Source organism: Parasteatoda tepidariorum, chromosome X2 (genome assembly GCF_043381705.1).
Source record: "Parasteatoda tepidariorum isolate YZ-2023 chromosome X2, CAS_Ptep_4.0, whole genome shotgun sequence".
NCBI classification, from domain to species: domain Eukaryota; kingdom Metazoa; phylum Arthropoda; class Arachnida; order Araneae; family Theridiidae; genus Parasteatoda; species Parasteatoda tepidariorum.
This window is the reverse complement of record NC_092215.1, coordinates 39,921,679-39,940,952: the sequence shown is the minus strand read 5'-3', so window position 1 is coordinate 39,940,952 and position 19,274 is coordinate 39,921,679. Positions and strand designations below refer to the sequence as shown.

Sequence of the window (19,274 nt, the reverse complement as noted above, 5' to 3'; positions counted from 1 at the left end):
ATATATATATATATATATCAAACATATACCAAATTACTTTAGAAATAATTTTACAAACTACAAAGCAACTACATATAGCAATAAAGAACATCGACATTTTCTATTTTACCCAAAAAGTGCAGTAATAGTTAAAACAATTTCAATGAGAAAAGGATGCTATTTTTTTGAAACCTCCTAAAATATTTAGATATTTCCTTTCACATTTAGAACAACAAATTCATTTGCAGTTGGATAACACTTTAATATGACTAATACTAAAATTAGTTCTGCAGTAATTGTATTTTTTTAGATATTCTATTTTTAGCATTCTACACATAGTTAATAAATTTACCTGAAGTAGAAATTTTACTTTGTGATCAGAATTCCATATAAAAAAGTGTTTAATTTTTTTTCACTGAAATCCATAAGGATATGTTAGCTCGATCCTTCGCATTTTTTTGCGTATTATTCATTATTTGTTTTTTACTCTTATTGTTTATTCTTTACGTACTATTCATTATTTTTATTGCAAACTTTTAAATGCGATAATTTTCATTTATTTTTATTATGCATTATTCATTGAAAAGTAGACAGATTTTAAACTTTAATGTTTTATGAAAGTAATTTAAACATAAAAATTCTACATTCAAAAATACACCCAGATAATATGTAGCATCTTAACTAAGTAAATACTTTCAAAAGAAAATGATATAAACTTTCATAAATATACTAACACTCTTTAAATACCACTGAAATTTCATAAAAAAATTATGATGCAGTATTACAGTAACCACTAAAAATGATTTAAAAAAACAATAAAATCTAATTTGAAATGGTATTTTTTCTCTTTGTTATGCTTCCCTTTCCTTAAAGGAAATATCACACTCTTCTTAACTGTATTTTAAAAATGCATAAAGAGATATTGTCTCAATCATCCACAGTTTTTTGTGGATTATTTATTATAAAATTATTTATTATTTGATATTTATAATTTATTATTATCATTTATTATTAGCGCTTTATTCATTATTTATTATTGCAAAATTTCAAGTTTATCTTTACTTACTTTCATTATGCATTATTTACTGAAAAATGGACAAATTTTAAATTTTAATGTTTTATTACAAATTTTAAGCATAAAAATTATACATTCAAAAATACACCCAGGAAATATGCAGAATCTCAGCAAACTAAATGCTCTCAGAAGCGAATAATAACTTTCATAAATATACTAACTCTCTTGAAATACCACTGGAATTAAAAAATATATTTTATGGCACAGTAATACAGTAAACAATAAAAATTATTAAAAAAAATATATAAAATCTAATTTAATTTATTCAATTTGCTACCACGCTCGTTTCTCCTTTTAAAGGAAATATAAAACTTTTTCAAACGTGTTTTATAGCCCGAAAAATATCACAATCTTATACCTAAAGTATGTTTCCTAAAAAAATAAAAAAAATGTTTGCTGCAACAAATATTCTGAAGACTAATTTTAAAAACATTATACTGAATGGGCTCTTAGTTTCAGCAGTCTGCTTCTTTTGAATTTGTATTTCACTCAATTTCTCCTTTTTAAAACGTGTGATGTTAAATAGCGCCGCCTTTTATAAATTTAATCTCTTTCTTTCAAAAAAAAGTTTTAACCTATGAAAACAGTATTTTATCCCCTCCTTTTTGCTGAGATTTAGTAAATTATTCGCTGATATGAACAAGACGGGATAAATAAAATGCACTCCATTTTTTTTTAATCTGAGTAGCAAACTGGTTCTGGGGAAAACTGGTTTTATTTTGTCATTTAGGATAAATAAAGGCTTTAAGGTGCGAGAAGGATAATATTTCCTTTAAAATTACAGCTCTGAATGGTAATAATATATTTCTGGTTGACAAAATAATTTTAGTTAATAAAATCCAAAATATAAGATATTTATACCATTCATTTGGTAATTTACCGTTCGCATTTTGAACGTTTATCGGAAATGGTTATCTGGCTTCAAAATTATAGCTCTTATTACCAAACATTCAGAAAATAATGCAAAACTAAATAGCAATTTTACCGAATAAATATTTTTTATGTATACTATAAAGTATCAAGATTTGGTTACAAAATTTTACCACATTTACCCAAATATTATCACATATTATTAAAACATATTTTTACCAAAATCATTCCGGTAAAAATAATTCACCCATAGAGGCAAAAACACGATAAATTTTATAATATTCTGGTAGATTTGACAATATTTTCTTCCTCAGTGATTCTGTTTACCAACAAATTCTGTTTTTTATTTAATTAATCAATTCATGTAAAAATAGTTTTGAAGTATTCATCTTCACTGTAAAAATACACATTTCTTTAACTTTTATTTATATTTAAATACCGTCATTTAATATAAATAAAATACTTTGTGCAGGATTTCGCAGTTTTTGAACTTTGACATGTAAAAAGACTATGTTAATTTAAACTTTAGTAAAATTTACCAATATTATATTCATAACTGGACTCAGACGAGTGAATTTGATCAATATTGTCATTATTTGTATGTAATATTTACGAATAATAAGTCAAAACATACCTTGAACAAAGTAGCCCCCAAGTGGGGCTACTTTGTGCAGCGATAGGAATTCAGTTTAATAATCATGTTTTTAGTAAAATATTGATATAAAATTGTTAAAAAAGTTAATTGTTGACATTTTTAAAGACAAAAACATCAAGATATGTAAAGATATTAGTTTGAAAATAATTTTCAGCGTTAAAAAACCATTTTTTTTAAAGAATTTTTTCTTAAAAAGAATGTTTATTTCAAAACATTTGAGTTTAAACAAAAGGAAACCATATACATTTTTAAACATTGAAATGGATGAAATTTTAAAAATAATAATTATTACATATTCATTAACATTTATAATATTGTTAAATTTGAACATAACATCCTTGAATGAACATGACAGAACTTGCTCTTCAGTTTCTGTCAAAATCACCTGATGTCCTATAAAATATATTTTTATGTGTTAAATCGTTTGATTAATTCATTAGAAAAATCTTTGTAGAAGAAAAATAATAGTTTACCAGGAAGTTTCACGTGTTTCTTGTGAATTTTATTAGAGATAGTATTTCTGTGGATTTTGTACTTCCGAGAAGCTTCTGCAATCGACATACCACCAGCAACTGCTTGCAAACATTGTTGCAGCTTTTCTAAAGTGTAATCACGGTAGTTTCTCGTTCCAGGTATTTTTTTATAACGTCTGACCATTTTTCTGTCGAAAAAAAAAACGAATGAAACTTTGCACAAAGTAGCCCCAAAGTGCATTTTTTTTCATTTTCCGTTTATTTGTTATTAATTTTCAAATTTTTTTAACGCTAACATGATATAATTGTTTATTAATATATAAATAAAAAATTTTGCACTTACGACAATTGTTTTATCAACGTCTTTGCATTTCACAGCTAAAGTTTCCACGCACACTTTTCGACATCCGACGTCCTCGGAAAGTTGTTGACATTGGATGAACGAAACACACTCTGAGATTGTTTTAAAATTCGAAAAAATGTTTGTAGTAATAGAAGAAACTTCTATCTTCAAATTCCACACATTTTTAGCGTGAAATAAACATAATACTGAATAGCAGCACTTGAAAAATGCCAAATTTGAATTTGCACATGACGGTACTTTTAACTGCGCAGCTCTCTTAAGTAGTATCCAATTTTTTACTTTCTTAAATATGCACACGCAATCACTTAAGCTTATGTGGTTTATAATTTATTAGTATGTAGAAAATAATCCAGTAACTTTTTTAAAGTATTTTCAATCTAATGTTTTTCATGTCTAATGTTTTAATGTTCATGTCTATACTAAGGAGAAGACCAAAAACAGTCATATTATTTTCTTATAGTTCTTTCACATATGATTCCTCGTTGTTAAAGAATTTTGTTTTATAAAAAATAACCGTAATTGTAATTAAATTACATGGCAGGAGAGAGTAGAAAACAAGTTTGCAACATTTTTAACTATACTGCTGAAGCAGCAGAATTTTTACAAAATCACCTAGTTGAATTGAAAACCTAGCTGAATTACCTAGTTGAATTACCTAGTTGAATTGAAAACCTGGAAACAGAGATGCTATTCTGTATTGAAGAAAAAAATAAGTAGGATTTTGTTTTTTCAACGCCAGAGTTCCTCATTTATGTATCCAAACCATATATTTATTATTAGTTACACGCTCCCGGTTACGATGAAAAACTCTCTAACATAGTTTTAGATAGTATTTTTATATAGTATCATTACTACTTCAAGTATTTATTTATTTGGTGTTTCAAATAAATATGCCGAATTGCATATTACGATTTATTATAAGCCCTTGTCAAGCTGAAGCACAAGTAGCACAAGCTAGACAAGAATATTACAACTATTGTAGAGTGGCACTATTGTAGAGTGGAGGTTGCACGTTCGAAACCACCCGTATTCTTGGTTATATATTGGTGATGCGCTATTATATCTTTTGCTATCTGTATTTGACTTTTGCTATCTGTATTTGAGCACACATGTCTGCATAGGTGAAATCATAAATAAATAAATATAAGTAAGTAAAAAATATAAATAATTAAGTAAATAAACATAAGTAATTAAATTATAATAATTAAATAAATATAAATAAATAGATATGCATCCATGACTGTGTTAGATTTTAAACTATCTACCTGCATGCTTCCATTTTAGAATGTTGAAACATTTAAGTTACTGATTTAGTTCTACTTTGTCTAGTCATTTGTATATCTGCAAATACGCATTTAAGTTTTAAAAATTGGTAGATGCTAACTTACAGCTAACATAAAAATTGAGACCGAAAAAAAATCTAGTCAAACGCTTACTAAAAGAAATAAATGGATCAAAATTATTAAGGATCAAAATTATTAGGGGTGTTTTTCCAAACCGTCACCAATAGTCCATTTTGAAGCTTTCATGTGACTTAAAAGAAGTACTACTACTATTTATGCATTTACAAAAAGTCATTGACAAATCGTTAAGCAAAAAATCCGAAAAACCAGAAAAACCAAAGTACTTCCTGGAGTTCTCATAAAGATAGAAAATACGATCACTTTTATTATATTCTGGTAGTTTTGGCAATACTTTTTTTTTCTCAGTAGGACCGGTATGTATTATTTCACTACAATTATTAGTTTGAAGCAACTAATTCTTAAATTTAGCAGCTTCAAAATATTTTGAGGGACCAAATTATAAACATTTTTCTAATAAATGTTCAATTTTATTTATTTATTTAAAAATGTCTCATTTAAGTTTATTTACATAATCTCGATTTATTATTTGTTTGCAAAATATACTAAGATCATAAGCAACTAAATAAAAATAAACAAGCCGTTGCATGTTATAACAATTCAGGATGAATTAATTTTTTATTAAATACCAATTATACTATACCAACTATCACCCTGCTTTTTGTTCCATGTGTTCTTCATATTCTCGTTTTGTGTGTACATATCTATATCTATCTATCTATATATATATATATATATTACCGAAGAGTAAAATCCTCTTTTTCATTTAATAATTAGGTATTTCATGAAATAACTACGAAGTCGACAGGTAAGTTAAAGTAAATAAATTATGAAATGCTTCGATTTAACTAGGAATTCTATAGAATAACGATTACATCGTTAGAGTATGAAGTATGGCACTCGAAAGTCCTTTGAACCGGTTAAAGCTGCTTTTCGTCAGTTTTGAACAACTTATAGCTGCTTTGCTATGACGTGTGTGTGAGCATCATTCTGTCGCATTTAGACGTAGTTATTAATATGAGCAATTTGAGCAATTACAAATAATATCATATGCTTTTCTTTATTATATAAGCTTTTCTTTATTATTTATCATTTGCAATAAGAATAAAATGTATTGTTCGAGAGATTTTAGCTTCTTATGAACAATTGATTTTTAAAATAACTTTGATTTTGTTTGTCTCTTTAACGGTCTATCATTGGTTATTTCATTGAACAACTTATTATTTCACAAAATAACTAGGAAAAGTATGAAATTTTTCATCTATTATATATTTTAGCTGACTCATCTAGTTATTTCATGAAATACCTAGTAAATAACTGAATTAAGCACTTTGAAGGTAACATATGTTATATATTTTATTAGAAATGAACAATAAATCAAAAGTAGGATAAATAGGTAGAAGGAAAACAAATATATCTCGCTTTTATTAGAATTTAAATCTAATACCACATTGATATGTTAAACATTTTCACTGGATTATTTCTTCAGATTTCTTACTCTATATTGATCTATGATGCAAATCGTCCAAAAAAATCCAGGTAGCTGGAATTCTGTAAAGAACTTTTAACTCGGAATTCCGCTGACAGTTCTTTCTTTCTTTAGTTCTTTGGGGCTTTCAGGTTATCCATTTTTCTCCTAGCCTCTATTGTTCTCAATATCAAAAGAAAAAGAAGAATAAAGTCGATAAGACAGAAACGTATAAATTAACTCACGGTAACGAAGCTTTTGGGAAAGATATTAAGGTAACACAAATGCTATAAAGATGAAAGTACCCGGCTGGAAACTTAAACAAAAGGCATTTTTTTGTGGAAAATATTAAATTTTCTTCCTAGTAATATATTATTTTCTTTATAATATAGAGGTAATGAAATGATATATACTAACGAAACTTGAAATTTACTAACAGTTTTCATTTCTTCTGTAATGCATTTACGAAAAATATAATACTTCATTTTTGGTAATCATAAAGAATTCATTGGAAATGATCTAAACAATTTTTCTTTATCGAATATTAACGATTTTAAAGGATCGTGTTTTATATTTTTACATGCTTGCTTATGCAAAAATGAAAGAATATATTTTTCTGAAGTGGTCATTTGGCAATTGTTTGTTTGTTCCAATTTTGTATAAAAAATTCCTTTAAAAAAACATTATGTAAGGTGTACTTAATGACTTAAAGACTATATTCTCTTCAAAAATATTTAAATGGTAATAATCGATATGTTTTGAGCACTTAAAAAATAGACACCCATTCTCAAGACTCGCCACACTTGAAGCAGAAAACTCAAAGTTACCTACCAGCGAAAAAAGGAAAATGAAAGTGAAAGATAAAACTAAGAAAACTGCTTTAGATGAGACAGAAATCATAAGTGAAATATAAATAATAGTGAAAAACCAAAACTATAAAAACAGCAGTGACCGCTCTGGTAGCATTGCACAGTTGATTTAATGAAGAAGCAACTTTTATCGCAAAACTTGCATGGCTTATAAGTGATTAACAACTAAACCATGCAGGCTTAAAACAGTAGGCTATAGAGGCTACAGTGGACACCAGAAATCGTGAAAATCCCTTGAAAAACCTATTTTTGAATTTTAATCGTTTTATAGTAATTAAATAATGCTCTATCGCATGCAAAAATAATTTTTAATTTTTCCTATTTGAGAAATTACGAGCAAGCCATAAGCTAGTTTCGTTTTCTTACCTTCGTGCCACGCCCCTTTGTTTACATTTCTACTGTCAACCGAAGCCTCGTAATTTTTAGTATTTGTACTCATTATAATTCATAATTTAGTATTTATTGCTCATAATTTTTTTTAATTCCTTTTGATTAGTTTTGTAAGTTCTGTGTGAATCTTGTCAAATTTCATCATTTCAATGAGCAAAATTATGAAAAATAAAATAATTGTATATTTTATGGCAATTTTTCTGATTCTTTTTATTGTAATACCGTATTCTCTTCCACCTTAGAATCTGATATCTACGACTATAATTTGCTAAATTTATATATAATTAGTTGGTTTGATATAAAAAAAGCATAATAATTATTAAAACTATAAGAATTTGGAACATTTGACAATATCAGTGTTATTTTGCTTTTTTATTACAAAACCTTGTTTTTCTCAAAACAAAAATTTTGCATCAAAGTGGAATTTGACACTGTTCCATGATCTATGATTTTGATGACTATCTCATGAAACTTTGTTGACATCCTCTCTAGATCAATAAAAAAAGACTTGTTGGAAGAAAATTTCAAAATAAGGTGTCACAGCATATTTTATAGTCATTTCAATGTTCAAAAATGTTCATTGGGGGACGAGTTTCATGTCTTTTTTGCCGAGACTTGCTTTTTCTACTCTGTATGGAAATTAGTAGTAAAATGTGTACATTTTCTCCCTACATTTTGAAGAGAAATAGAGTTGAAATTAACTTGAAATTAGTTGTAAATAGAGTTGAAATTAGCAAATAATCTTTGAATTTAAGGAAAAATTTAGCGCAAGAAGTTTATTTAAACTTGCAAATAAGCCAGGAATGTTTTAATTTAATTAAATTTTTCATGCTATACCATGAATTATGTATTAAATTATTTTTCTTTTTATTTTCCATCTAAATATAAACAATCCCTTCAAATTAGAACAATGTAACATTATTTTTTAAGAAGAACCTATTAAGATTCCTCCGTAGCCTTAAATTTAACTTTGAATCTAAAAACATTATTAAGAAATTTTGCGTTCGAGAGCATTAACATGATAATAAATAAGGTTAGAAATAAAAGCTAATAAGTTATTTTTTTGTAAATGTTTATACATACCTTTATTCGAAATTAAAAGAAATAATATTTCTTCATCGTTGGAATAATGATTAACCAGTTAACCTTATTAAGAAAAGAAATCTCAAATACAATTCTTGCAGTAAGATTGCTTGATATCTAGGTGAGAATTCCTCCCACATTTTTTTTAACTTATAATATATGACAAACTCTTAAAAATGCATTTTTAAATGCAGATTAAACAATCCTATAGGCCGACTCTCTGACAATAATCATTTCTCATGACAGATGGTCTGAGATCGATGTCACATACATACAATTCATAATGAATTTTACGTATGTGAATTCAACAGGACAATGAATATATCAGTGAATCAACGTATTAGAATATCAGTGAATCAACGTATTAAAATTGACAACGAAGAAAGCATCTGATCTGTGGTCCAAAATCCTGTTAAGTTTAAGAAGTAAATGTTGGAAAATATTTGAATAAATAATACAAAAATATACATAAGTAAGTGGTATTGGAATTAAATATTATGTTTGCAGGGTACACATAAGCATAATTTATTAAGCATAATTTATTATTATTATTATTATTATTATATTAAGCATAATTTATTATTATTATTTTAATTTTAAAGTTTTCAACTCAGTGAATGGCAATGCAATAATACAATCATAGAATTACGATTATTAAACAAAAAAGCTTTTTTTTGTTGTGATGAAAATTGTATTCCTTTTATTCGTAATAACATACCTGCCAACTCTCCCGGATTTTGCGGGAGATTTTATTTTCATATTTAAAGTGGTAGTAAATATATACTATTTTTTCTTTTATAAACTTAATTTTTAAATGATTTTGATCACCACTATTCTTACAAAAATTAAGCACATTTATTAATATGCATTACTATCATGGTTGTCAACTTAATTTCTTTCAAATACAACGTATTTGTTTGCTTAAAATTGAAGTTTTAATTCCATTTTAATACCACTGGGAAAAGTGATAATGGAAGGGATTAAAAGTTGGCAGGTCTGGTAATAAGCAAGTTGTAAATATGTAAATATAACTTATTTTAAATTGTCATTTACTATCATAAGAAGTTACTTATATATTGCTCTGCATACGCTTTCACATAAGAGCCCAACAAAGAGGAAATGATGGTGGTAAGGAAAAGAACACTAATAGCTTACAAGAGTAACACAAAGTAAGTGTAAAAATTCCTCCATTTTGGATAGATAAACCATAAATATGGTTCTATCAAGTTGAAGCGCAGTTTAAAATAAGTAATATAACATGAGAAGAAATAAAGTTTAATTATTCGGTATCACAATTGGAAACAAATACGTTGAAAATATCTGGGACATAATAAATAATGTAAGTAAAACAAAACACGCAGACTCCAAAGATATGCTTCTAAACTAATTTAAAGAAAGTGAAAATGTTAAAATACGCAGATTAATTATCGGAATTAAACTTGGCGATATAAAACGAAGCCAGCTTCTTCAGAAACTTAAATCAATTGCTACGTCCATGTAGATAATATTTTCAATTTTTTGTTTTGAGTTAAACTTCAAATTTCTAATCTAGCTTATTTATGTCATTCAACCATCTGAGTAAATTTTAAAACTCAAATTACTAATTATTCTGAGGGTTTTAAGAATTTTCAAAACATTTCATCAAACGCAAATTTCGAAACCAAAATAAGATAAACACCTTCATAAGAGTTTTGGAGCCTCCTCTGATAAATTGAAAGATAAGCTCCTTTACAAAAGCAATTCCCAAAGTTAAAAATTTAAAGCAGTTTTAATCCTCAATTTTTCTTCTCTTATCTCTAACTCAACTTATTTTCCTGTCATCCGCATTTTGCTATCTTTGTTTTTCTGGATCTGAATTTCTTTGAGCAATTTTGAAAATCAGTTGTAGTTTTTTTTACTGCTCATTTTTTTAATCATTTACTAAAAAGTATATTAACCTTCTGCGTTCGGCTCAGTTTTTGTACTTACCGGACCTGAAATACGGGGCGATTTTTAAGTTTCCTTTAGTTTAGCATTTTTAATTTTAAGTAATTTTTTCACCACTAAATATCAAAAATTATAAGTATGATATGAAATGCAACGTTACAGCATCAATCTACTGGTTACTATATTAAAAAGTAGGCGTTACTATCTTCCTTCAACGAATTTTTATATATAATTTGCGGAATTCCCGAACCCTCTAGTGCCACCTAGTAGCGAAAATAAGCATCAGATGATGGTTTTGGATGATGATCGTACACGGGGAAAGGGATCAGTATTGAAATCAGGGGAAAAATTTCGTCACCCGCGATTTTCACGTGACCCGTAGTGGGGGGCGAAACAGATATCCCGCTCAAATCGCGGAAGCCGTACGCGGAGGGTTAATAATGGAGATAATGAAAATTTTAGAATTGTAAGAAAATTTTTCCATCAATTTAAAATAATTTCATAGAGACATGGTGGCTCATGAGATAGAGCGTTCGCCTCCCAATGAGGTGAACCAGGTTCGAATCCCAGGCATGGCTTGTCGATTCGAATTCAGCACCCGGCTCACACCGAATACACTGCTGACGTAAAATATTCTCAGTGGTAGACGGATCATGGGTTAGAGTTTCCTAGTCGCTGGGGTAAACGTGGGATATTTTAGTGGTTTTCCTCTCCATGTAACGCAAATGCGGATAAGTTCCATCAATACGTCCTCCGTGAAAGCAAATCTCTCCCAATACTTTATCCGGGAGTTCCTTTGTCCCCTATATTGGGTTTAAAATGACAAGGCTATGAAGTTGAACATTGTTATTTACTAAAAAAGTACATGAATAATAGACTAATGTGAATAGTGTAAACTTTCAGAATTTATAATTTCTTTTAACAATTTAAATTGATATAATAAATATAATTGTAAACTTGAAAATAAATGATATTCACATAAAAATGAATAAACTTTGATCTTTTTAATAAAAATCGAAACAAATTAATTTTATCCATCAATCAATTTTATAAATCACTTGTTTTATAGCTTATTTGCTAAGAAATATAAAATATATGACTAATGAATCTACTGTGAACTTTCTAAATGGGTGAAAGTTTTTCTTTTAATTTTAATTAATTTAACAAATAGAGTTGTAAGCTCGAAAAAGAATGATATTGTCATTATAAGGGACAACTCTAATTGTCCTCGTTAAGGAATTCCTTTAAAAATCAATTTTATCAATCAATTTTAAATATCAGTTGTTTTACTGAGCATATATTAACTTATTTATTATAACGTATGTTAATAATAGAGCAAATATAAAATATATAAAAGAATTTCCATCAATTTTAATTAATTTACTAAAGATAATTGTAAGCTTGAAAATAATGACTTTCTCATTAATAGGAACAATCTTTGATTTCCCTTTTTAATGAGAACCGGAAAAAAATCTATTTGATCAATCAATCAGTTTTCTAAATTAATTGTTTTCTGAGCATTCTCATTTACTAAAAAAGTATATGAATTATAAAGTTCATGTAAACTTTTAAGAGTGTATGAAACTTTTTCCATCGATTGAAATTTATTTAACAAATATAATTGTAAGCTTGAAAAAGACCATTTCCATTGAAAGAGACACTCTTTGTTTTTTTTTTAATGAGAATAAAAATAATCAATTTTATCAATCAGTTGTTGTATCAATTTTATCAAGAATTTCTTAATTTATTCACAAAAAATGGTTATGAATAACAGGGGTAATGTAAACTAATATACTATAAACATTTAACAAAATGTTTCCATCATTTTAAATTAATTTAACAAATATAATTGTAAACTTGAAAAAGAATAAATTTTCATTAAAATTAAATTTGAATTTTCATTAAAAAGGACAATCTTTGATTAATTTTATGCTAATTTTTATCTATTAAAACTTATGATAGATTCTACCGACAATTTCTTTTTCATAGAAATGTTTTATTTGCGTCGAGCTTCTTTAAGTTACATAAAATACAATTTAAATATCTAAGCTGAAGTTAAAATAGTGTGAATGTGTGAAAAAACGCGCGAGTACTTGAAACATTTTTAAAATTTTTAATTTTTAAACAAATTGTAAGAAGAAAACAACTTGAAGAAATTCAAGTCTGTACCTACTCATAAATTTTCCACAGTTTCAATTGTAATAAAGTATTTCGAAAACGAGGTTCAAAGTACTTTGAATGTAAGGTAAAAAAGCTGTTATTTAAATTTAGATGTTTTTTAATCTAAATTTAAATTTCTATTGTGTCCTTAATTTTAAAGTCATATACATTTATCACAACAACAAAGAGTCTTTTACTTCAGACAAAATTTAATTATTTTAGCGCCGATTCCTTATTATATTCGAGACTTGCCTTTTATCAACTGTGTGAAATTGTTTATGCATGTTTTATTAGAATTAAAAATTGAGATTTTGTGCATTTTTAAAAAGAAATCATTTGTCTCCTTTTCTAAATTTTAATTTCTTAGTGTCTAAAATTTTTTTAAAACTTTTGTTTAAAATTCTGAAAAACTTATACTATTGTGTAAAGCTAATCACAAAAAACTTCATCCAAACTACAATATCAGACGAAAACAATTCTAACTAAAACAATACTATCAATAAATTGAAATGTAATACGGTATAATTATACTGCAAGATTAATAAAATATTAATTTGAACCACGCTTCCACTAAAGAGGAAGCAAAATTGCTTACTTACTTTCGGTCCTCACACCTTTCGGTGTATAAAGCCCTCAGCCTACTTTCTAAAAAAATCCTGATGAACTTACATCAAAGAAAAACTGATACTCAGGGTAGCGGTTACTTTTTTTCATGTTTACCGGAACAAGTTACGAAAAAAAATCTAATACATCGTAATTTTTACAGTAATAGCTACCGTAAAATCACTGAATTTCACAGTAAGAATTACGGTATAATATTTTTCAGCAAAAATGGATTTTATGTTTAAATGAATTTTTCGGATGCTGGCTAGTGAGAGCGTGGTTTAGTTGAACCACGCTTTCACTAAAGATGAAACAAAAATGTTTACTAACTTTTGGTCCTGACACCGTGCGGTATATAAAGTACTCAGCCTACATTCTAAGAAAATCCACATGAACTTACATTAAAGAAAAACCGATACTCAAGGTGGCGGTTACTTTTTTTTCATGTTTACCGGAACATTTTACGAAAAAAAATCTAATACATCGTAATTTTTACAGAAATAATTACCGTAGAATCACTGAATTTCACGGTAAGAATTACGGTATGATATTTTACATCAAAAATGGATTTTATGTTTAAATGAATTTTTCGGATGCTGGTACTTAATACTATAATTTGTTCTGGTATTTTTTTAAAGGTGTACTTCTCCTTAACTCCTTGGTTTATACCTTAGGATCAAGCTTCCTCTATTTCATGAAGTCACGCTTTTTTTAAAAACAAATCCGCTCTCATTAGTTTTTGTCGTTTAATTCTTAGTCTTCCTCTTTTTCTCTTCCCTTCAGGAGCCCAATAAAAATAAAAGTGAGTCAAATTTTGGTCCTTGCATTCTTAACTTATGTCTTCTGTTCCTGTTTTTGCTTCATTCTTCCTCTATTGTTGTAGATTTGTATTTTTCCAATATTGTATTATTTCTTAACTTAGTAAATTTAGTTTTCAGTTTGGGTTAATTAGTTTAGTTTCCATAACAAATATTTTGGCAATTTTTTCGGATGTCTGATTATCTAAAAATCTAGCTTCAGCTAAATAACATAAATTAAAAATAATGAACTGTTTTAATGAAGAATCGAATTTGATAAATAATACGAAATATGTTTTATTTTAGTACTTCAGGATTTCATTAGCAATGATTCCGTGCAAAAATGAATATTTAAACAATGAAATTACTGATTTTGTGGCTGCAGAAGTAAGTCTCACGCGCCACTTCCTTCCATTAAGAAATCAAAAATGCTAGCTCTATGTGCAGTGCTCCAAAAAAAAAACAGACCACCCTGAATAACTTTTAATCTACTAATCAGATCTTCACGAATTGGACTGAATCTTAATGGCATGAGGGCGTGACTTCAAATAGGCAAATTAATAAGTGCAAACGATATTTTAAGTTATGAAATAGGACACGAAAACGTACTTTCTCTGAGCAAACATACTTTTATTTCGATGTATTCAGATTTCTGTTCCCTCCCCATAAGCATAAGAGGTACCCTAAATATAAGGGATACCGGGAGATATGCTCCCAATAATTTGGTCAGGAGTGTGCTCCAAAGTTTGGACCCCTTTATATGAACTTTGCTTTTTGCTGATTTCGCTATATCTCAAAAACTTTTCATGCGAATTAAAAAAAATTTGCACACAATTATAAAATTCATTCATCCAAGAATAATTCGATGCAAAAAATAACTTTTAGCAAAATTTTATTATTTTTTTATTATTTTATATAATGATGGTCAATAAAATGTTAAATTGTAAAATATACAATTTTTGCATCATTTCAAAGAATATAATTTCACATGAGAAAAAAAACTTTTTAGTAAAATTGGTTGTATAGCTCCTGGGAAATGGAAATTCAAACAGTCAGATATTTAAACTTACAAATAATTGCGAATTTAAATTATTCAAAAGCATTTAGCAACCATGTAAAGGTTTTTAAATTATGTGCTAATGTGTTATGCACATGTAAAGGAAATCTCTAAGAATAGATTTTATTCTGCACTCAATTTAAGGTTGTGGTACAGTAAGATTACCGATTACACATATTTATGCTTTTTATGCATGGAGAAAAGAACGAAATGAAATAGTTATTTAGTGTTTAAATATTAAAAATATGCTATGCATACTTTAGCGGCGTGACATACTAATATTTATTTATGTTTAAAAAGTACATTAAAATAGTTCATTCAAGTACCCAAGTATGGTTGCAGGAAATTTTAGCGATATTATGGTTCATACTTTCTAAAATTTTTAACATCGGATAGAAATTAGCAAACTATCATTTTAACATTTCAAAACAAAGTTTAATAGAAAAAAGAAGTGCAGTATAGAAATAAATTAAGATAATATTCGAACAAAATTAAGAAACTCATCAAATTTGAGTGAACTAATGATTTGCATTTTTCTGACTTAACATTAGAAACAAAATCAAATTTAGGTCCTCTTAAAACTGAATAATTTTTTTTTCTGTTTCGTTCAATACTTATCCCTTATTGTTAAATGACAACAGCTGTTTTCAACGACAGTGTTTGATTGAAGCATTAAATTGCTTTTTTTGAAACTCAGACATTTTACGAGCCATTTAATTTTATTGTAAATATGTCTTAAAACACCGATGATAAAAATAACAGAAAAAATAATACTAACTAGCTATTTTCACAAATTGATTTCCTTATCAATTTATAAAGTATTTCTCATTAAATAGTAGGGCTGGCATGCAATTATTATCCTGTCATTCAATCTTGTTTCAAGCACCATTGAATTTGTTTACGAAACATTAACATTAATCATTTATTTAGTATATGTATTCAAATTGCATCTATTTAGTCATTGTCATAGAATATAATTTTAAATAGTGATCAAAATCGTTTATATGCAAAACATTGCTTCATTTCAAATTTTTCATGTTCAATACACAAGTAATGCATTGGTCTATAAAAATTGAAATTTAAAGTTTCGATGAATTCTACATGTTTGTTACAATTCTTATAAGAAATTGAGGTCTGCATAATTGAAATAATTGTTTAATTTTAGACTTTAAGCATTAAATGAAGAAACAGCGTGCAGATTTTTTAAAATACAATTAAAATTTTTAAAAAGGAATATATATGAAAAGAGTTAATTATTTAAGAAAAAATCATTAAAAAAACTGTTGGCATGGAAATTTTCAGGCAATACAACGAAAATGCACATTTCTTTTCCAAATAACATTTTAAAATGTCATTATAAAAAGGTGAACAAAAATGTGTCAAAATAGCTCCAAAAGTAATTATAGTCAAATTATTCCCTGTATTGAAAATTGAATATACTCCTTTTTGAGAAAAACCCCGCGCAGCTGTGCTGGTCTATGAAATTACAGCGATTAGAGCATCCTACTACAAACTTGACGGTCCTTGGCTCGAAACCTGCCGGAAGCAAACAATCATTTCCCTCAAATTCAACTATTATTTGTTTTTGAGCTATTATGACGCAATTTTTCAGAGTAATATTGTTACGAAATAAATGTTTTACAAGTTTCTGTAATTTTTTACTAGAAAAGAGCAGCTTGGAAAGAAGCATCATATTGCCTACATGAATTTTCTTATTTTTTCCCAAAAATACTTTCCTGAACAATTTTAAAAATGTGATACAGCATTATATTGCACCAATCCTTGCAAAGAAACAGAGTAAATAACCGAATATGAATGTTTCATATTTTTTTCACACGATGTATCCGTTTTTAGATACTCAAATAACTATTTTTGAAGCAAGATGAAAATGTTGCGAAATCCAAACATAGCACTAAGCAAGGTGTGATATATTGCTCCTGTTTCCGAATCAATTGAAAATAGATATTTATGGAATTATCAAATATCACTAAATATAATTTAAGAGATTTTAATGAAGTGCGATACCTTTATAAATTTGAATGCTTAAAATTATAAATAATGCATTTCCTCAAGTTCTGATTTAATGATTTTTAAAACTTTTTTAAAAGTTTTCACCATCATTAAAAATTATTCAGCAGCCTGTTTATTTTCTTCGTTTTCGAAATGCATTTTTATTATTAATCTTTAAAATTCCGTTTTCTGGTTCATATTTGTAAACTACTTTACACAAAATAACGTTATAAGAAATATTTTTCTAGTATGCTTGGTTGGCACTAACAAAACTTTCAGTAGCATAACATATTTTTAATGTTACAACAAGTTTTATAAATATTTTATGGAAAGACGTTCTCCTCAAACTTAAGTACTCAGTTTTATATTCGCAAGACACTAAAGTCAAAAACACCATAACAATATTTAGAAAGTTAAAGTATTTAAATGCCCTAAATATCTTACCATCAGAACAAAAACACGTAAGCAATTTTCTAAAATATTATCATTAATTCAGAATACAAATATTAATTCATCCTCTCTTAAGATTTAATTAGTCAAATACATGCTCAAGTTTTTCAGTTTTATTTACAGCATTATAATTTTTTTTCACTTTGTTTGCTTCGTAATATATAAAATATGTTTTCTCATGTATGGCAGAATATCTTTGTTTTATTGAATAGTGCTATTTTTCTTGAGTAGTTATTTATTTTGTAGAAGTTTTGTAATTCTTTTATCATTAGTTATTTTTAAGTTATAAACCTGTTTTCGGAAAATCACTAGGATTTAATTACCTTGAGGCCGTTATCATCAGTATTTTAGAGAAATTTTAAGAGCGCAGTAATCTCTAAAATTTATGATGCGACATCTGAAATTAATAACTCTCAGAGTAAAATTAAAATTTGCCTAAATATTTGGTTTAGGTTCGAAAATTAAATAATAATCTTTCTTAGTTATTCTTCGAAATTTTACTATAATATTAAATAAGAAATGATTAGATACTATAATCTAAAATAAGAAATGATTAGATACTATAATATAAAATAAAAAATGATTAGATACTATAATATAAAATAAGAAATGATTAGATACTATAATATAAAATAAAAATGAATATATAATGTCAAATAAGAAATGAAAACCAATACATGTCTCATTCTTTCCCAAGTATGTCTAAATAAACTTTGACCTAAGTGTTATATAGGGAGCTAGACTTAACATCCATTTTCATAATTTTATGTTCATAATTCAATTCCCTTTAATGCTGAACACTGCACTTTAAATAAATATATACTATTATAATAGTTATTATTGTTAAATATATTAAATACATTTGTAGCTCTACCAAAAAATACAATCTTATTTCAAAGTATGGAAATATGAGTAAACCAATTATGAAACAACTTATTATATAACCAATATTTAAAACAGTATTGTGATTGTAAGTTTTACGATAATTCATGCTCACCTTTCATACATAATTGTGATAAGCAGTATTATGACTTGAAGCGGTAACAGAAATTTCAAATATTTTGAAAAAGTTTTCTTCATTCAATATTTTATTATTATAATGCAAAACAAAAGGTCATGATAAAGTCGAGATTGTTCTCACTTACTTGCTGAATTTGATGTTTTATAACATTTAATATGATAGAGGAAGAATGATTGTAGTACCCAGATTTTTATTTTCACTTCATTTCGCTAAAACTTAAAAACAATACCACAGAGCTATAAATGATTAGTTTTTTTATAAATCAAATAATGAAATATACATCAAAATGCACAGATTTAAAAAAAAATAGAACTGGGCGGAACTATGATAATCAACGCTGCTCGAACATATTTTTTCAAGGTATTTGTCCAGGGAGAATAATTTGCTCCAGAAATTTTTCACGTTAATCTTGTTTATTCTAACTTTTCCGATTTTAATTGACAGTTTCAGATTTTGCATGGTTATGGTTTATAGATTATAGATTATATCACTATAGATTATTTTTATTCATAGGATGCTTAGATTTAATTAAGAAATTCCTTTTAATACAAAAAACTATCACCCTGCTTTTTGTGTTCCATGTGTTCTTCATATTCTGGTTTTGTGTATACATATCTATATATATCTATATCTATATATATCTATATCTATATATATCTATAT

General features: G+C 27.0%; 1 protein-coding gene across 2 annotated transcripts in view; it reads left to right on the top strand.

Moving 5' to 3' along the window:
* Nucleotides 1-19,274, top strand: part of LOC122269323 (muscarinic Acetylcholine Receptor, A-type) — a 219,859-nt gene that overhangs the window by 69,615 nt on the left and 130,970 nt on the right. The gene's annotated exons all lie outside the window — the stretch shown is intronic.